The 22,426-nt window shown below is 37.5% G+C and overlaps 1 long non-coding RNA gene across 1 annotated transcript in view; it reads right to left on the bottom strand.

Moving 5' to 3' along the window:
• The window catches only part of LOC130411938 (uncharacterized), a 43,057-nt gene extending 21,112 nt beyond the window's left edge, over positions 1–21,945 (bottom strand). Inside the window, exon 1 of the long non-coding RNA XR_008905135.1 lies at positions 21,503–21,945. This is a non-coding gene — a long non-coding RNA (uncharacterized LOC130411938). The remainder of the gene's footprint in view (positions 1–21,502) is intronic.
• Positions 21,946–22,426: the final 481 nt, after the last annotated feature.

Below are 22,426 nucleotides of genomic sequence, written 5' to 3'. Positions count from 1 at the left end.
CACGGCACAGAGATCACTTGGAGTCACACATTCTCCAATGTCTGTTTCCCATCAATGATGGCTTTTTCCGGACAAACCTGTTTTTGTCAGGTTAAGTTCTTGCTGAAGAAAACGGCAAACGCCCTTCTGTATTGTGCAGCGTTGTGTCAGGCCTTTGTAAACACAACGTGAACTGTCATCATTCCAAAGCATCAGTTTCCATCACTTGAAAGCCCAGGGGTTTGGCAACTATGCTCAAGGAATAACAAGAGAAATCTGCAGGCCAAAACCTGATTTTCTCTTGTCGGCAACTGTAAAGGGCAGGTATGCCATTATTATAAAATAGCATTGCCCTTTAGCTGGAAATAATCCAGCACCGAATTAGCATTCAAATTTATGCCCGCAAAACGGTTGTCAGCATTTTGGTTTATAGTTAATAGCGCCAATTACTTGAAAATTCTTGTACAGTAGTTAAAGGGTTAGTTCACCCAGAAATGAAAATTCAGTCATCATATACTCACCCTCAGGTTGTACCAAAACTCTATACATTTCTTTGCTTTGCTAAACAGAAAGGAAGAAATTTGGAATAATGTCAGTAACCAAACAGATCTTGTCTCCCATTTAGTGTCAAAGTAGGGAAAAATAAATACTATGGGAGTCAAAGGAGGATGAGACCCGTTTGGTTTCTGACATTCTTCCAAATATTATCCTTTGTGTTTAGCAGAACCAAACTTGTCAATTTAAAGGCGAGTAATCGAATGACAAATTGTCATTTTTGGGTGAGCGATCCCTTTAAAGCAAGAGCTTCTATTATTTCATTATGTTCCACAAAAAACAGAGGAACTGCTGTTTAACAGTTTAGTTTACGAATCTAGACATTCAGTCCATTTACAAATGTGTTCGGGTTGATCCCATGAACAAATGCCTCCGGGTCACATTCAAACCCAGAATCACCAGATAAAATCAAACACATTAGATCAAAATGATCTTCTTCATTAAAGGGAAAGTACACCCAACAACAACAATTCTCATACCAGTCTTAACCTTTTATGACTGAAAATATCTCAAGAAAATATCTGGATGTCCAATGCCCATACATTGAAAGTCAATGGGGTCAAATGTTGTTCGTTAACCAACATTCTTCAAAATATCTCCTTTTGTGTTCTATAAAGTCTTACAGGTTTGAAATGACACGAGGATGAGTAAAATAATTTTCGTTTTGGGGGTCAACTATTCCTTAAAGAAAATGAAAGTAGTGTTGAAGTTTAAGCACATTCACCACTTTTAATGCATCACAGTTAAAATATTGTTGTTAGAAACTTGTTGTTAGAAATCTTTTTATATATAATATAACACATACAGTATGACTAATGGAATAATTTTGTCATTGGAGAAATAATATATATAACTATAAGAATAATATATTGAAGATGTCTATTTAATATTTGTTTATATTGTCAAAGGAATCTCAGACACTTTCATTGTTTTACTTCCATTTAAAAACGTTTTTCCCCCCATCTACTGTTTACAGAGTTCCAGGTGAAATAAGCCCTGGACGTGTTCTGGTTCAGATTTTGTGAGATTCACCCATTGGTACAAAATATCTGCTGTTGGAAATGTAACACAAACAACGGTAAACATTACATTCCAAAATATTCTTGCTAAGATTTTTTCATTTTTTATTTCTGCCTTTTCACACTGCTGCTTTATACTGCATGACTTTACCTGAAATTACTTCAAATTACATCAACTCAAATATCAAGAAAACCGATAACTATAATTACAAGTGTCAGCCTCAGATGCCCAAATGGTCTCCTCATAGAGCTGAAGCTGTATCTGAACTGATGCAAAAAAACATTCATGCAACATCCTATACTCAAGTTAAATATTATGGAGAAAAAATTACCTAAATATACCAAATAACTTGACTGTAAATCTGGACTACTGAAAAGTGCACTAAGGATAACAACACACCGAAAAAAATTGAATCCAAGACATTAAAAACCTGTCAGATGATTTGGGTTTCAAAGGCAGTGCGAACAGCAATACTGTATCAACTTGATTTCCTTGTAGCATCACAGATAAAAAATCAGTTTGTAGCAGTGCTCAACATAAAACAATTCATCATATTTACTTAATGAATCATCAAGACTAAAATTGAGGGGGTGTTGTTTTCAATAAATTCGCCTTTTAGATTTTTCCTCATCTCCAAAACGGCATTTCCATCTGACATCAGCTTCTCATCCATCCCTCAAGTACAAAAAACAAAAAACGGCTACATTTCTTTTTTCTACCAAGATATTCCAAACCCATCACCCATACGAAGTGTCTTCTCTGGTGGCGATACATGTACAGCCATGTTTAAGTGAGAATGCAGACAGGTAGTCGCCCATGCACCTGCTCATTATGATTCGCCTACGAAAGGTCGCGTTGCTGATCTCCGGCGTGAAAAGCTCGCCAACTCACAAATGATGAAACCATTCAACAAATCTGCCATTCAGCAAATAAAGCATCTCACCAGGATCCAACCGCCTTCCGTGAGACCAGACGCGTCCTGCGGAGATCGCTTGCAGAGCGTTTCAGCTCTGTTTGAGCAATAAAGCCGTACCCTCCGCTGCCAGAGCGGTATTGTTTGCCCAGACTCCCACAGACACTGGCTAAGCAAAGCTTTTAGAGTAAAGAGCCAGATCCCTCACTCCCGCTTTGCCCTAGAGTAAAAAAATCCTCAACAGGAGATTTTATCATGACTTGTGACCCCAGCTGTACCACAACACTGTTGAAGTATAGTAATTTGGGTAAACCGACAGTAAGAAATGCTGGTGACTGGAGGAAGCAATTCAATGAAGTTGTTCAAAAGACTGTTTAAGTGTCTGTAGTGAAGTCTGGTGAAGACTCCATTCAGGAAAAAATGACTCTGAGATTATCTGGCTCAGTCCTCTTAAATGAAACCTCTTATCTTGCCAAATGACTCGGGCCTCTGTGCCGTTTAGCATCAGAGAGAATTCATTCAGGATTTTTCCTGAGGAAGGCTGACGTGTGTAGGGCCGGAACGGAACGGTGGCAGTGTTTTACCTCCACGGTGGTAATTGACAAATGAACCGAGGGGAAGCGGTGGTTGGGAAGTATATATAACCTATATAAATAATATTTAGTAGGGGTGTGACGAGACATTTATCCCACGAGACAAGACACGAGACTGGGTTCACGAGAACGAGACAAGATTTTTAGACTTTATTAAAGAATTCCTCATTGATTAAATATACAGAGAAAATAGTATTTTATTCACCTTAAAAAACTAAATGCAAAACATTAAAAACATTATAAAATCAACTTGTAAGAAACTACTTTGTCATGTATGGTACTCCTAGGTAAATTCTTGCTGCTTGTATGTTTTGGTATGCCTTCATGAATAGAATGAGAATTGAATAGTTATTATTATTTATTTATTCATAGAACTTTATTACACTGTACATAAAAATATTGTAAATGTGCATATCACTATGGTTGGCAAAAAATGGATTATTTAAATACTTAAAAAAGTCACGTGTAACAGTTTAGGGGATGCCTAGAATATAAATTAAAATTGATTTCACAAACTTAAAGCATTAGCATATCTAGGTATGCGCCAGTTAAAGGTTTAATAATATATTGAAGTATTGCATACCACAATACAAAACCTTTAAGATACCTCAAGAGCTATGGCAATATATTTAATGATTAAATGTAGGGCTATTTATTATATTTTTATGTAAAAATGTAATTTTATTTTTCAGTGATCTATTGTTTAAGATAATTGTTTTATGATATTGTTTACATAAAAATGGTTGAATTTAACCTTGAATGTTGTCAATTCTTTAAGAAAATAACGAATTTTATTAAAATTGTTAATATTTTGGGGGGAATGTCAGTTTCAAACTTAGTATAGTGTATCGTACTAAATCGTGAGCCGAGCGTAACAGTACACCCCTATAGTGCTGGTATAAATTTTCATATTTGCTGGGACTTTGATGACATTTTTAAACAACAACTGAATAAATAACTAAATATAAAAATGAAATGAGCTTTACAAAAGAATAAAAAAATTAATTGATTTATACTTTGTACAATAGCCATCTTTAAATAATTGAATTGTGTTTTCAGGAAAAGAAAAACAATTATGCTCATTTGCGATCTGGAATTATTAACAGCACTTTTGACTTCTGTCAAAACAAGTATTGTAAAAATGATCACAATACACTCTTGTATCGAATAGAAGTCAAACCATTTCCCATGTCACATGTTTCACATCGTGCAGACCTTTATATCGTATTTCCTTGCAAACCAAGTTAAATATGTGTTGTGTCTTAACAATTATAGGCCTCTTCTTAAAGCCAATGCAGTAGTAGCATCATCTCAATTCTCTCATAATACAATTCACAGCAAACTGGTGTACATCTCTCCCGCTTATACAGCTTTATATACACCGGGAGCTAAAGGAAAGCCATTCATAAGTTGATAGCACTATGTTTGGAATTGCACTAATGCTGATGCACTAATGCTATCATAACATTTGTGTAGTTGTTTGAGCTATCTTGTCACAGCAACACATTTTTAGAGTCCTAGTCAATAACATGTTAAAAAAACATATTTATTTCTGGTGCCAATAGTTTTCACACCTTTGAAAATGCCCTTGAGCCCAAAAATACCAGCTGAATAGACGCCTTCATCTGAGAACAAAGCTTAACTTCAACATCTATTCAACGCAGAGCGAAAAGAGAGCAAGATTTCAAGTAAACCCAGCAGCTGTTTAAGTCTGGGCTAAATCAGGAATAGTGCTCCTGAAACTGACAGTAAGTCAAGCATTCCCCTCACAAAGACGTCTCTCTTAACAGTTTATATAGAGAAAGGGGCTGTGTTTCACGGAGCCCACACCACATACATTGCGAGCTTCAGACATCCACAAAACAAGCTTCCCCTCAAAATCTGGCTCACATTTGCCCCAAGAGCCAAAATATTTACCTTTGCGTGTTCTCCCTTCCTAACACATCCTGTATTAGACGCCAAAGACGTCTCGCAATAGTGTAGCGTGCACAACCGAGCCAAAAAGCGTGCAAAGATTATGGGTATTTTGAGAGGGCTTTGACTTGATTATTGAAATAAAGACAAATGGTTGAATTTAAATGTGATGTAGCAGCCACAACGCAGTACAGATTACAGCAGCTAATCCAGTCATGTAGGCCACAGCTGTGAGCTCAAAGAAATTCACCTGACAGTGTTCGGCAGTAAGGATGAGAGATGCCCAGACGGGTCAGTTGGGCATTTTAGTGCTACTTGTACAGATGTGAATACAACAACTATTCAGCGAGCAGATATGCAAGACTAAGTGTATAATACACAACAGACTATAAAAAACATGCATCTTACTCCATCATGCAGCTAGATGTGCATTACTCAAAAGCAGTAAGATTTCTAAACCAAAATGTGGATCTCTACATCTCTAGATGCCCTGTTCCGTACATCCCCCTTTACACAATCTGGGCCATGCCCAATTATTTTACATCTTCAGTTACTATGGAGACGCGCTCCCTCGCACTCCTGGGTGTTAAGAGATGCGAGGTGCAGGGCGTGTCATCACCCCGCTTGTTTAAAACCACCACAAATTCTTAACAGTTCTGCTTTATACATTGCAGCAGAAAGCAGCCGTGAACCCGCTAACAGGTCAATGTCACCTTATTCTCTCACACACGACGAGTCAGGTTCATCTCAATGTGTAAACAGCATGAAAGACTGTGCTAATGGAAATCGTGAAATTGGTTTCATTGTGTTCTGGAATTAGCGGCTGCACTGCACTATGGTTCGATAAAAAAAAGAAAGTTTCCATAAGGTGAGAACAATGCGTTCTCTCTAACACACACATCCGGCGCGTATGGGACGTTCTGGGATTTAACACTGGCATTACAAGCAGAAAGCACAGAGATACCTAAAGCCTACAATCAGATTAACATTAAAAGCTTATAATCAGTGAGGTCTTTGTGTCCTGAGCGACCTGCCGAGACACCTATGAAGCGGGAACACGACTTTGTACATCAAGGGCCCAGAGGTAACACAGAGTCTGGAACCTTCTATCTGACTGGTATTTTTTTTAAAGCGGCCCTTACACGTGGGATTTCTGCCAATCTCATATTAATCTTGAGTATTTATAGAGTAGTATTGCATACTTCATACCGTCTTTTCTCCAAAGATGAACGTCCAAAACGAACTATTAGAACTAAAATAATTCTGAATTGAATAAAAAGGAACTAAATAATGTTAAAACATTTGCTGAACAGAATTGTAATGTATTGTCTTGAAATTATGATTCGGAATGACAACAAAGTACTGACTAGAGTATCACTGACTAGAGGTTCTGACAAAAAAAAGTTTATTTAGGCAAGGTAATATTTATGACTTTTTATATATTTATGAATATTTATAGGATTTATGTCATATTTAGGACTCAATCATATTTCATGATTAATCTAAAGTTAAGAAATTTTCAACAACAAATATCTGTAACACTTTAGAATAGGGACCAATTCTCACTGTTAACTAGTTGCTTATTAGATGCCTACTTTTAGCATTTTGGCTGTTTATTAGTACTTATAAAGAACATATTCAACATGTCCATATTCTACTTCCCTAATCCTACCTGATACCTAAACCTAACAACTACCTTAATAACTATTAATAAGCAATAAATTAGTAGTTTACTGAGGCAAAAGTCATAGTTAAGGGTTTATAAAATAAGGTGTGATCCAAATACCAAAGGTGGTTCATTTTTTTTCTCCAAATTTTACATCGAATGTAAAAGTTTTGCTTTCCTTGAAAAGTATTAATGCATTCAAGTAACTTGTATATATATATCATATATATATATATATATATATATATATATATATATATATATATATATATATATGAGATATCGCTATGGTAAAACAAATTCATAATTCATAAAGATTCATAGGAAGAGGTCTTCAAAGAAAGATACGACTGATAAACATAACAACAGAGTATTCTCAACTATTTTACAGTTTAAAATAACCTGAAAACATGAAATGTTGTTCAACTTGAAGAAATGCTCCAATAGCACTACTTCTTTATTAGCGTTAGTGCTAATAGCCACAAAGATTGTAGCGTTATGATTTTAGTCTGAGGTTTAAGTTAATGGACACGGGAGAATCGTTGATTTTCATTAGTGAGATCGTGTGGGTCTCAGATCGAGGTCTTTAAACGATTAATCGTGCAACTCTACTTGAAATTAAAAGAAAATAACATTACCAGTCCATTTGTCAATCCAGTATTTGTTCAATCCAGTTCACACAATTCATTTTATTCAGTTATTTACTCAAACTTTAATGATTTTTATATTAAACATTATCTTTTACACTAGCCCCCTGAATGTAACATGCGATGCGACACACAATTTTATTTGTTAATCAAATTTCAATTATAATGTGTTTTCTAGACCAAAGTAGGGCTTCTCTAGACCAAAATACAAATGTTTGTCAGAATATTAGAACCAGAATAGTGAATGCAGCCGCAGCGACCTCTTGGTTAGGGGGATACGGGAGAGTATATAAAGATCAAGGTTTGCATCCGTTCAGAGCCCGATCTCCAGAGACTGCACCATCCGCAACCAGTGGTTGCAGAGACTGCATCCTCTGACAAAGATTATTTTCATCCGAATGAGAGTTGCACACAATATATGTGCATATTATCTGTGCTTTCGGCACTTTGATCACGGTTATGTTGCGATCTTGAATCTTGAATTATCAGGTGAAGCAACGTTCCTCCCATTACAAGATGTCTGTGAAAACAAACGCAAATAAACAGGAGCACCTGACAAGCATCCAACCTCTCCAGCAGAGCATTTATGAGGAAACAAGCTACTATTTGATTCTTTGATTCTCAACCACCATCTCTAGTGCAAGAAAACATATGACAGTAAAAGTGAAAGAACAGATACTGTTCCCGTTGTTTTCCTCTAATCTGTAAAAATAACTCCAACCAGAGGCAAAGTGGGTCAGAGTATTCCCAGGATGGTAGAGAGAATCAGCCAGTGTAGACAGACCTCAGCCCATCACAGCTACACACACACAAAAGAGTAATGATGCTGTAAACTGCTCTGCGCTAACACCGAACATTCTTAAAAATATATATTAAATCAATGTTACAGTTTTTCGATTACGATTATTTAACGATTATTGTGCTTTTCTTTATTTTTCTTAGTTTTTGGCACGCTTAGATCTCTAACAATATTTTATTGTGTATATATATCCACAACTAAAGGCGGGGTATTTTTTCGAATGAAACGTTTCTAATCTCATGATATTTTTAGATAATCAAAGAAAATACATAGTATTTATGGTTATTTATTGAAAATTTTTTGGAAACATTTCCTCTGCCACTGAAGACAGGAGAACAAACACAACACAAATCAGCATATCATCTGTCCGCATGTGTCGTGAGAACACAGTCAGGTGTACTTTAGGACCTTGCCTGGAGACACCAGTCCTGCTGTCATAAGAGCTCTCACGTGAAAGAAACAGACGGAGTTTAATGCAGTTTTAATAGTTGAACGGAGCTTCATCAGTCTGTCTAAAGAAAAAAGGAAGTAAGCGTGTTTCAGAATACAGTATGCACAATATGTACATTTTTGGAATAAAAGCCTTGTGATTACTAAACTGGAGCAGACTTGGAAGAATGTCTTGTATCCATGTTCACACATATTACATAAACACAGAATACTTGATTTCCGTTTGAATAGGGTCATTTAAAAGTAGACATTTTGAGCTTTCTTTAGACATACGTTTAATGTTTATTGCAGAGTTTTGCATCAGTGACACATTTCAAACATTTTATGTCAGCAGAGGGGAGATTTTATTGTTAGTGTACACACGGAGAAGTAGACAACTTACAGTTTCTAATAATGTCTTACATATACTGTATGTGTAGGGATGGGAATTGATAAGAATTTAACGATTCCGATTCCATTATCGATATTGCTTATCGATCCGATTCCTTATCGATTCTCTTAGCGGTTCTCATTGGGTGAGGGAATAAGTACAAATTTGTTTGTTTGTATTAACTCGCTTTAATATCTGATAAGAACACAGCACAGACTCAGAGTATACACAAATTATGTGTAGCAACCTCAGAACAAACCTAAAAGTAGGCTACGAAGTAAAGTTCAGGGACCTATAGAATTTTTCACATTCATCATAGGTCCAGACAAAAAACTCAAATAAAACTGCCATTTAAGTGCCATAAAAACTAAAAACACAGACTAAACAGTCAAGGAAGAGCTTGTGACAATGACAATGGAGATTATTATTCATATAGTAAAAGTTTACACAATGAAATGGCGCTCACATTAACTAAATAGAGAAGTTACCTTCGGCATTAATAGCAGATGACGTCTCGTTAGCTCCGCTGCTGCTTGACTCACTTGTTGTTGCTCTGTCGCTAAGTAGTAGTGTATCAAACACGCAACAGTCCTGCAAATGAATTGCGTGCTGTGTGGCCAAATGTTTCTGCATATTGGAGGTAGTTCCTCCCTTTGCCGAAATTAAACTTTTACAGTTGTTGCAAATGACCGCATTAGCGTCTTTTCTAGTGAAATATAACCACGCTTTAGATCGCTTCTGCCTCGATTACATGTTTGCTGCGTAACCAAAACAACGCAGCGCGTGTGTGACGTCATGATGATGACACACTTGCAACGAGCGGAACCGATAAGCGGAATCGTTAAGCAGATACAATAACGGTTCCAAGGAATCGATTCACTGGGCACCGGTTCTAAAGAAGAACCGGTTCTCGGTTCCCATCCCTATGTATGTGTATGCCCAAAATAAATGCAATATTTGAAGTCTCTTTTGCTCTGATAAAAAAATTAAGGTATAGCGGCACGCGTCGACACTGTAATCGAAAAAAACGACATTGAAAAAGTACGTTGGTTAGAAATTCTTAATGTCGGTTTCGATTACTTTTCGATGAATCGCCCAGCCCTACTATTTAGTCACTTAATGTATTTTAATCAACCTTATCGCACAGGACTCTATAACTGTTTTAAAAGGTGGCTAATTTGTGTGAATTCGTAGGATGTGAATCAAACAAAAATAAATGATTATTAGAAAACACTATACTGAAGCCTTTACCCTAACCCAAAGCCTAGACTTAACGCCACTTGGGCGAAAGCGAATCGTACTAAAACGTATGAAATACGATCGTACAAATTCACGAGTTAGCCACCAGGTAAAATAGTTACGAATACCCATGGGAATGTAGAGCATATAGGGTTGTCATGGTATCATAAACATATCTTAAGATACTGAAGTACCAAGACACCAAGAAGTATCGCGACGCTGTGATAGGCAAACTAGTTTAAGCAAACTATGTCATATCAAAGTGCCATAATAATCAATTCACTGGAGCCATGCGTAACCATACTGTAGATAGTTCTTATTGGCGCAATGTGGAAAGCGCAGATGGAAGAGCGCAGACTGCAGGCATAAAACGTAAATGTAGATAATAATCTAAAGCTACATAAAGTTATGGTAAAAATAACTAATTTATAAATCTTACTATTTTAATATTTAAAGTTCAAAGCATTTATTAGCGGCTGTTTTCGTTTGCTCTCCACATGATCAAATGTGTTAGATCAAATAATCGTAAGGCAATGAAAGTGGAACACACGTGGCTGTTTTAGCTTCATTAAATACTTGATTTAACAGGATAATTAATACATTAAGTCTTTAAAATGTATTAAATAAATACAAAGTTTTTGGACCGCCTTCTGGACCATTCTAAGTTTTGGACTAGTGGACTAGACGGTATCAAAACTTTTGCGGGTTGACAATCTACCCGCTGTGACGCAATCAGGGTTGGACATGAATAGCGATCTGCAAAAGCCAGGTTTCCTTCTCCACAGTAAGCCTCTGGTTGATTTATCATGCTAACATGGCAAACAGTGCCCATATTAAGCGTAATCGCTAAATGCTAATCGGGAGAGACTAACAACAAGTAATCCACTTATTGTAACACACATCCATCTCACAGACCAAAATTCCTCATGTTTGTCAGTCAGCTTCATAGCATCCAATCAGAATCAGTGTGGGCAAATATGGCACGCTTTGACACCTGTGGCACTTCTTATGTCGTACAGTATCTGGTTCACCTGGACCACAAAACATCACCACCAACATCCACACCCAGCTAAAACAGGACACATTTATACCCGCATGCAAGTGCGAGGAAGCAACTCAGAAACCCCTGAACCAGGGATTTGTCAACCTCAAGAGATGAGGGGAAGGTATGCAGCACAGGGTCTGCCTTGAAGCAAGGGATATTTCCAATTAAACTCTGGTCCTGAGAGCTTTGCAGACGACCACCAAGTGCCACGAGAAAGTTGAAAAGCCACTGAGTGAGGCTCAATGACACGATGAGGATGAAGAACACTTGCTCGGAGGAAATCGATATTTGAGTTCAGTTGAGAGACAGAGTACAGAGTACAAAGAGTACAAATTACATCTGGGTGGTAGGGTGGTTTATACATTGTGTGACAGCAGAAATGTGTCAAGCATTAGAGCAACACCCATAAAAAAAGAACGTAACCATATTCTCAGAAACCGATTGTAGCTTTCAGTAAAAGGAGGGGCATTTATATTATAATAAGAATAAATAAAAATCCTATATGGTAGAAAGATATGGATATAGATATGCTTCTTTTAGATAAACTGAAAGAAAGAAAATTGACTGTTCACAAATTTTATTCCTTCAATAAAGAAATATAAAAAATAATAATAATAATAAAATATATGCCTATATGCTCAAAACTAGGTTGAATTTCCAGAATTGTTCAATTTTATTTTACAGAATTGGGGTATTTTCAAAATATGATAAATAAATCATAGAAATTAAATGAAAATTTGCAAGTTGGGTGTAAAATAATATGAAAGATGTAAATTTACTTTACACACCCCAGCTTTAAAAATATGACAGTATTTTTACAGTGTATTTATATTAAAGACCATAATATCAGATGTTGGTAGAAATCATTCCCATATACCAGTCCAGAGAACACTGTTCTGTACACATTAGCTGGTATTAATGAGCTCTGTGGATACGTTACGAGACGTTCTGGATGTCATTACAGCATGCCCTTCTCATTACACAGCCTCTTCTCTCTCTCTCTCTAAATGTAGTTATACAGCCACCACTTTAGTAATACGTTGACATTGTCACACACTGTTCCTGGAACAGTCTGTTGCATTGCAGTAGTTTGAAGGTTTTTAGTGCATGGAAATACGTTTTACAAGCTATGGTTCGTATACAAAGTATGTACTCTAGACCAAGCAAGAAGAGATAAAGCATTCATATTGACACAGCTGCAACCATAATACTAGAATAGTGGTTAATCTAAATGGGGTTTTAAATGGTCTATTATACTGTTCACAGAGCTTAATTGTACCCACAAAACCTCAATAGTAAGCTTACTGTACCACTTCATCACCAACAAACCAAAAATGTAATGAATAATAACTTCAATTACATATGATATAATATTTGTTTAAGAGGCTATCATCACACAAAAAAAATGATTAGACAAAATTTCCTGTCAAAAACAAATGTTTTGCTGTATTGATATATAGGGCAGAGTTTATGTGAAATCCGGGTTTCCATCAACCTGGTTTTATGCGTATTTTAAAGTTTCACGCCAGAAACGAGTGATGTAACACCAGATTTCGAAAAGAAAACGTTAATTTGCAAAACAATTTTTACGCTTGCTTGAGGTGGTTTACCTTTTGTGCGAAAAAGGGTTGATACGAAAAATGGGAGATGGAAATACATTTTGCGAGTAATAAATTGCTCTATAGACGGCGTTACCTTACTAGCCAGAGTAGTGACCTTGTTACAACGCATCTTAAATGTTGTTATGCTCATACATCCCCGAGCAAAGTCGTAAAAGTATTTCTTAAATCGCCTCCCAGAACTGTCACGACTTTGATTCCCCAACAGCAGGCATCCACAAAAGCACCGCATTTATTGTGTTTTGTCTTCTTGCACAAGTAATTATAATGTATGAACATAACTATACTCAGTGGCTTCTCTTACTTTCCTTACAGATATTTAGTGCCAGTTTATTTAGAAGTGACAGTTGAGTGGATGAATGAAATGGTGTTTATTCACAATTGTTTTTATGCAATACTCCAATTCTACCCATAAGCTAAATTGCCAACTTTTGATGGAAACCCCGGCTAATGATGCACCTTTGAACGAGGCCTTTAGCGTTCTTAAATCGTGTCCATTATTTCTGTTAAATGAAAACAGCAAAAGCCACATAAAATAAAATCAAGTGAGCTGTTATATTAAGATATTCAGGATCTTATGATGCAATGTCAAGCAAGGAGTTTATGTTCTTCTACAGCACAGGAAGACGCCACTCACAGGAGTATTAGAGGGAAACAGCAACAGATATGCAGCTTCAGGGACACATCAGGAGCTTTATCTGTTATGATACATCGACACATACACACCCAGAATGATTTGGCTAGAGGAACAGAAATTGTGATTTGGCTTGCGATTTTGGTGATTTTGATTACTCTTCTAATAAAAGAAGTGCTGGGTGCTGTTTACCAAGTAAACATGCATCGGATGGACATCTTTGGCTGTTACATGTGTGTTGCGTTAAGATGACGCGATGTAAAAATATCACATGCATCTCAAGACACATTAGACACATAATACTAAACATACTCATAATAATATTATAAATAACCAGTAGAAGGTTGTTCGCACTTATTTTAACATTTTGCCTTAAAGTGATAATTCACCCAAAAATTAAAATTCTGTCATCATTTACTCACCTTCGAGTTGTTCCAAATGTGTGTAAATTTCTTTTATCTGATGAACACAGAGAAAGAAACAGATCTCAACACTCATTGACTCCCATAGCAGGAAAAATTACTTTATCTTTTTATTTGTTAAACACAAATAAGACATTTTGAAGAATGAAGACGGCAAACAGTTCTGGGACCCTTTTAACTACCTTGCTTTTTCCTACTATGGTGGTCAATGGGGGGCAAAATCTGTCTAGTTATAACCATTCTTCCAAATATCTTTCTATGTGTTCATCATTTATACAGATTTGGAACAACTCGGAGGGGAGTAAACAATGACAGAATCTTCATTTTATCCATTTAAAGAGCCAGATCACCAAAAATGAGAAAACTGTCATCATTTATTCACCCTAATGTTGTAATAAATCTGTATCTGACTCATTCTTCTTGGAAGGCTGAAGAAGATATTCTAAGAAATGTTTCAGCGGTTTTGTGTCCTTACAATGGAAGTCAATGGGGGCCAATGTTGTTTGATTATCAACGTCCTTCAAAATATCTTCTTCTGTGTTCTGCAGAAGAAAGAAAGTCGTACAGGTTGGAAATGACAAGAGAGTGAGTAAATCATGACACTTACGCATTTACTCACCACTTTCATCGCATTTTATCTTTGGACAAACTATCTCTTTTGGAGTGGCTTTCATTGACTTGAAAAAGACGGCACACAAAATAAACAAAAGAAAAGTATTCGATTGATAGCATTTCTTAGATAACAGTATTGTGAATTATTTTGGCCATGAGAACCGTGAAAGCGTTAATGTAATGGGAGAAAAATGGAATGACGTTATTGATCCTTGTCATGGTTAGTTAATCACAAGACTCTAATGGCAATCTCAATAATTTCTTCAATTAATCGTGTTGCAATAACACATGTGTGCAACATTTGACACATCTAAAACGGCACAATCTGAAACCAAAATTCCATCATCTTTGAAGCCTGGTCTTTATTATAACCCTTCCACTCACTGTAGGAATTCAACCCACACGAACATGCCCAGAACTGAGCAACATTACCAATTACCCTTAATGAACAGACCGACATTCATTATATGGCTTTCAACTGCCACCACGGCAGTTCTGAAATACTGAATAAGATCAGTGTCAGATAAGTGCAGTTCTGTCACAAAAGTACAATTCAGTCTGGATCATTTCCGACAATTAAATCTGACAGCTTAATCCTCACTTCCATAACTCATTGTGGAAAAAATAACAAGGGCTGTTTCACGTGCCAGAGCGAACGCAATAACCCTGACTTCTCTTTATCAATATTCCTCTCAGTCTTTTATAGGCTAAACAGAGGGCTTCTTTCATCTCTCTAACAGCATGCCGGCAAAAGTACGGGGCCTGGTCTAATTGGTTAATTCTCTGAGGAGTCAAAGGGGTGAAGACCATCAAGGCAGAACAAATCAAAGTGTCCCATTCCCCTCCATTCTCTTCATTACCCTTCTCTCTTTTTCGTTCTCTCCATCACTTATAAAAATATATAAAATTCAGCCCATGCAATGCCTCTGTGCTAGAAACCTCCCTTACTAAATTACACACACTATCTGATAGGGAAGCACTTTACCTTCCAACCTTAAATTGAATATCTGTATCACCCATGAGGAGGTCAAATGGGGATTAATTGCTACATGCAATAACATACAAACGACTTGGTCTGCTATGCCTCACAAAGAGTTCCATAAAATCGAGTCAGGCTACAAAACAAAAGAGATGGTTGGTTAATCTAACTGACAGAAACAAATAGTGCATCCAGAAATACACTGGTTTCTACAGACAAATGTTTAGACTAAATCCACTGAGAAAGTTACTGTATGTGCCAATTCCAAGGAGACATTGTTCATGAATTCAACTTCAGCGGCAAGAATTACACCACATATGGTGGGTTAGGGATTAGAAAACACAAAAAACTTTGGTGCACAACTCATCCCAAAGTTTGTGCTACGAACATAAATGAAACATAAAATACTCAATACATCAGACGAGCACTTCTTATATTCTGCCGAAAACAAAGTAGTCAAAGAAAATACAAATGTATTTATTAACTGGCTTTTGCTGCAAGTAAATTAAGCCTTTAGGATCCGCACGGCACGATGCCCAGATTTAAATATTTAAGAAAGCTTAAAATAAACTCCAGATCTAGACCCTAAATTAACGTTTTATTGCAAGAACGGTTTTGTAACTTTCCATAAAAGATTTGCTTAGATTAGATCACAGAAGATATTATTTCATTTCAATATTGCAGAACTCACTGCATAAATCAGCAAGAGCCAAACAGCCTTAAACAGCTATGTTGTGGAAATATAAAAGAGCTTCATAACACCAAAAATATTCAATCTCCTTTGTTGTGCAGAATAGTGTCACGCACTGACACGTGATTTGTTTAGTCCATTGTTAGTTTTGCAGGCACATATGTGCGAGTGTTTGCGTCCACCAACCCTTCTGGTGTCTCTCTCTTTGACTCACAAACACCTTACATGGCCATTCCTTCCCGTGCCTGCGTTAGATCTGGTTTCTGCTCATCTCTGGATGCATTTCTGCAACTCCTGACGCCGTGTCAGCTGCCTGAAAAACACACGCGTATACACAAACTGCCTATTGACACAGTGCAGGTCACTTTCACACTACATGCTTTACCAGGAGCCCCAGTCCTCAATCCATCCTTTTGTATACACTCACGATCAAGTTTACACCTCCTACCTTGCTCTCTACTTGCTTGGCAACTCAACTTGTAAAAACTTCTATTAAAGGACTGGAAAAGGACCCTCAGGTTTTTAGTTTAAGTCAGTGTAACAACTTACGGGGGCCTAGCTGGTCGCACACGGTGTTCATTTAGTTAAGCTATAGTCAGCCAAGCTGCTCTCACCACCTGTCCATTTCAGAAGTGCTCAAACCACCCAACTTCACCAGTCTGACAGGCCGGTAGACCAGATATGACTGATTTAGACCGATTCTTTGTTTTACGTAATGTTTATTTCTAAACCCAATTAGGGATGCTCCGATCCACCTTTTTTGCTTCCGATACCGATTCCGATACCTGAGATTCAGTATTGGCCGATACCGAGTACCGATCCGATACTAAGGTAACATTTTTAAAGTGCACAATTACTTAATAAACTGTGTGCATTGCTGTGCAAGACATCAAGCTCGACTTAACATTAATTTCCTGACCCCGTAAAACAAAATAACAAACAAATGATTCACAAATTTTATGAATTATTTATTAAACCAGCAAAATAAAACAAAATGTTCACTATCTTAAACTTGAAATTCAAAATTAAAGTGCAAATTAAGCAGCTGAATAAAACAACAGCTTCACTAGCTTGATAGACAAGTATTAATAAATGGAAACAAAATCTCTTAATAACTGTTATGTGCAAATATAATTTAAAAAATCAATGCACAATAAACAATAAAGCAGCTGAAATTGAGCAAAAAAGCAATAGCTTCACTGCTTTAGATATTCAAACAGGAATCAGCTCTTTTTAATGCTTTAGTCATTAAAGCAAAGTCCACTAAACTAAGCTAAAGTTTAGTGGAAATCAAATTTAACATCCAACACCGAAAGATAAACAAAACACTAGCTTCCCTAGCTTGTGCTGCACATGTAAAAATAAACGGAAAAAGATATAATAGTTTAGTCTGTGCAAATAGAAATTCGAAGTCAAATTATCCACAAAACTCACCGCATTAACATCTTTATTTTTTTCGTATACATGTTTGCAGACTTTTTGGTACAGTTCAGGTCTCAGTTAAGCTTCACAATGTCGTACCGAGGCTCCAGGTGGTTTATAAGGAGTCTGAAGACATTGGTCGCAACGACGGACAGCGGTTGCAAATCCATTACCATGAAATTCAAAATGCTTTCAGTGATTTTCGCTGCTTTCACACTACCAGATGGAAATTTCTGAATTCTTTCCACTGTCTCCTCCAAAGTTAGCTGCTTCGTACCGTCTCGTTTTAGTTTCTTCAGCTTATTGAACTCGGCGTGCTTAAATTAGTAGTATTATAATGAACAGCTTTATCACCACCCCTCGGAACATTTACTTCGCATGTATTGCAAACAGCGGTGTAACTTGTTGGCGTAGCTGTTCTAAAATAAATCTAAATGGCAGATATTTTTTGTCGCTCCATGCTGTTCGCTGCTCAATGTAAGCTATGTTCGCTTGTTCACGTGCACTACGTAAAGAGCACGTTGCTAGCGTATGATGTCACACGCTTCGCAAAGCACAGCCACGAGAGAGTTTAAGCGCCGGTGTCTCCAGGAACTTTTACATCGCCTAGCAGAAATTTTATGTAAGCTAGATCGGGTATCGGTGCAATTTTTTCACCGATACCCGATCTAGAATTTTATTCAGTATCGACGCCGATTTCCGATACAAATATCGGATCGGAGCATCCCTAAACCCAATGTTGTGTGCCAATTCTTTTATGGGCCGTTTGCCGCATGCGCTTCACCTTCTCTCATTAGTCAGACGAAGGTACATTTCAGCAGCCAAGACACAAATATAAAACAAGCCAAACTTAGTTGGCACAGTGAGACGCAATGCCCCAAACTGGTTGCTGCTTACCGACGATAATGTATAATTGGTGCTGTTGTTTGCATAGGAACTTTGGCAGTTGCAACACCCCAAGAACAGTAAGTGTGAAACTTGAGTACAATACTTCTCCTTTTATAAGAAAAAAAAGTTCCTTCCCGTTGGTCTTGTTCTCTTGTTCTAAAGTACTCTCACTAGAAAGGCTTTCTTTGTCATGCAAACAGCAAACAGTAAATCAGATGTCCTGACAGTAGAACGGTGTCTGGTGCCCTGGCTCTGGAGGAGGAAATGATCTTTGGCTCGAGTCAAGCTCTAACCCCCCCCCCACCCGTGTTAGCAATGTCAGCTTTTCCCATCAGCTCAGAGAAAGCCAAGAATAGCTCTGATCGGTTCAGAGAGTGAGAGAGAGAGAAAGAGAGAAAACAAACATTTGATCAGGTGGATAGACACCAACCCATTATTTCCAACACCCACATATACCAAATCTATATGAGATACTTAGGGCTGCGATGATAAATCATGTCATTTTTTATGGTCAGTTTCTCTATGAATTACGGTTGAATGCCACCACATCCGAAAGCGAGAGGGCACTCGTGCAGAAACTCTGAATATGGGACACAGAAGAAGAACGATTTACACACGTAGTTCTAGGAACAGCCAATGGTCATATTCAATTGCTGTTATTCAGACTTTCAGGAATTTTCATGACAGTAAAGTATATTTATTTTGGTGATGTTTGGCGAGTGTTCCTTTTTCAAATGCACTTTATACGATTCAATATAGTAGTGATTTTAGATCGAGCAATATGTCCTACTGATCAAAGAGCCGTAATTCTAAGAAGAAATGTGCACAAAACACAGAATCAAAGCCTTTGCGACTTCAGAATCGCCCTAGACAGATACAATTATTGTAAATCGTGGTATATATCATCACAGCCCTAGTGGATAGACACTCACTAACCCATTCTGTCCAACATCCACATGCACTTTTAAAAATAAAGATACTCCAAAAGGTTCTACAAGCCATAGAATAACTTTTTTGTCAAAATGGTTCCATAAAGAACCTTTAACATCTGAAGAACCGAAAGGTTCTTTGTGCCGAAAAAAGGTTCTTCAGATTATGAAAAGGTGAGAAAGAGATGGTTTCATTAAAGAACCTTTGACTAAATGTTTTTTTCTGTGGAACCAAAAATGTTTCTTCTATGGCATCGTTGTGAAGAACCTTTTAAGCACCTTTATTTTTAAGAGTGTACGCAAAATCTAAATCTATATAAAATACTATTTGCTTGTGGGTTTTACTAGCATAAATGATCTATAAACATGTGTATTTCCAAAGGCTAAATATTGAAAAAAAAAAAAACGGGGGCTAATTTTGAGGTGACCTACTCCTTTAAACATTCAACAGCGCCAAAAAAGATTCAGCCACTAAACCCCAGCAACTAGAAACAGTCAAATGTAGACCTACGGGTCTTTTATGAGACAGACCAGATGATAAAACCTGGGAGAAATAAAGACAAAGGGGAAACCAGAGACAGAAAGTCTGGGACCTCTTCATATCTACCCTTTGACCTCAAAGCATGTGTCCCGTCTGTTCTGGATGGAGTTCAGTTACAGGTGGCTCATTAATTTTCATTATAATGAAATATTCACTTTTTGCATTTTCAAATAAGATACATGTTTGGATCAACATCTGTTTGGACAACTTTTTTGGATGAACTGTCCCCTTAACCATCAGAAAAGAAAAACCTAAACTAACACCAATATTCTGAACTGTAATATATCAAATTCTGGTGAGTGGAATGAACAATAAGTAACACATGCATTTATATTTGTCATCATACTTTTGTTTTGGCACAAACGGCGACACCTCGGACCCGCGCAGAAATGAAAAATAAATAAGTTTGAACTTGTTTCTCTCTAAAGGGAATTCGGCCCACACAAACAAGTGCAATCTTTCGCATCTCAACCCAAGGCAATATGTGATAGCCACAAGCTATTTTCAGCAATGTGCCATGCAATTCTTTAAGGCATTTCAGAGAGAGATAGAGAGAGAGAGAGAGAGAGAGAGAGAGTGAGAGAGAGAGAGAGAGAGAGAGAGAGAGAGAGAAATAGAGATAGAGAGAGAGGTTGGCGAGAGACAGACACAACATATGAATTGATTGCATGCGGAAGCAAGTTTCACAGTTATGAAAAAAAAATATTCCAATGAAAATATACAAAGACAAACAAAAACTCGTTTTCATGTTACTTATAAGGAGGCAAAAACAATATTAAAATATGCACACATTATTATTGCACACATGTTTATATGAAAACTATGAAAAAATGAATTCAAACTTCGGAAAAAAAGAACATCCATGAAACAACGTTTACTTTGCAAAAACTAATCAAAATAAAATTGAGCTCACACGTTATAAGTCAAAGTCAATAAGTCAATGTCGAAAACAACACAAGCAAAATAATAGCAAATCGTCTTTGACAGTCAGTCAAACACTCAGGGTTTGTCGAGTCGGTTCGAATAAACCCAAAGTCCGATTGGTTGCAGCCAGGTACTGACATAACGATTTCTTCCGCGTCGCGTCACGTCGCGTGCCGTAGTACAGTTCGTTTGTTGTAACGGGAGCGTTCTGGTTTGTCGCGTCGTTAACTCGCAGTCCAGATGGGGTGTGAAACTGCGGAAGTCCCTTCACACTAAGCACCTGCTGCGTAATGATCGTCAACCAACCTAACAGTCTTAACATATCGGAGTCTGTCATAAAAACACAACACAGCCTATCATCAAAACACGTGCGCGTCATTTACGCACTTATAAACCGAAACAAATAAAACAACGATTAACCGAGAGCACGCGCGTCCAAACTTCCTCTAAAGCGGGAATGTAAAATGAAACAACGTGCAACATGTAAATGCAAAAGAGTCTGAAACTTTCATTTTGCTTTCGGAATACAGCAGCAACTTTAAATTCCAACTTGACGCAAGCGCTGAGCCTCCAAATGAGTCTCCACTTGAGCGAATCTGCCGCAAAAACGCCACAAACACGAGCACAAAAAGATTTTAAAGCGCTACTTACTTCCAAAACAACAAATGTCTGATAATCCAGCTGTATCTTAAATGTGTCTGATTCGAGTGCAAGCTAATGTTGTTGTGTCAGCAAGACACACACTCAGCGTGGGCCGTCTGCTGCTACTGCTGTCTCCTCTCGCGCGCACCGAGATGAATGAGGAGCGCGCAGAAGCGGGCACGAGCTCAATTCATTATTTACGGCGAGCAGACTTCACTGTCCTACCGAAGTTTCCATACAACGATCTTACACGAATATCACCTTTGTACCCTCTTCCCGTAAAATCTTTACTAGATCCGCGTGACCGTCCGGTAACATAGAAATACATGTGCCTTGAAAACCCATTTTATACCAACATTGGCTGTACACGAAAGCAAAACGTAAAAAGTGATGACGTTTACGTGACGACACATTTTGACAGACGTAGCAATGATGCGCCTGTCACAACAACACCTAAAAAACGAATAAATAGTGAAAAGTTTATGTTTGGCAAAGATTTAATTCCTTCGCTACGTTGTAAATAGTCTCACATTACATCCCAGGGTTTTTTTCTCCTTCATCCCCTGCTACATTCTAATAAATTATTCAGCTACAGCAGATGCACCAGCACGACCCAAATGCAGCATCTGAACAGCGACGTGAAGTTAAACGCAAGCGAGTAAACGCATTCGTCCGAGCGCGAGCCAATACAAAACCATCGCGCGATTGCATTGCACTGCATAGAAAAGCATCAAATAAATGATGCATTTATACGACTACATTATCAATAGCTCAATAGCCGATGGATCTGTCCGGCAGAACAAATACATTATTTTATCTTACAGCATCAGCAGCATATGCGGACAGACACAGACAGAGATGATGCCCTACATGAGCAGATTAAACAGTCATCGCAAGAAGAAAACACGCATTAACCCCCTTTCAGTATCCCGT

This window comes from Triplophysa dalaica, chromosome 22 (assembly GCF_015846415.1).
Source record: "Triplophysa dalaica isolate WHDGS20190420 chromosome 22, ASM1584641v1, whole genome shotgun sequence".
In the NCBI taxonomy this organism is placed as follows: domain Eukaryota; kingdom Metazoa; phylum Chordata; class Actinopteri; order Cypriniformes; family Nemacheilidae; genus Triplophysa; species Triplophysa dalaica.
The sequence above is the reverse complement of the archived record's forward strand: the minus strand, read 5'-3'. Positions and strand labels throughout refer to the sequence as shown.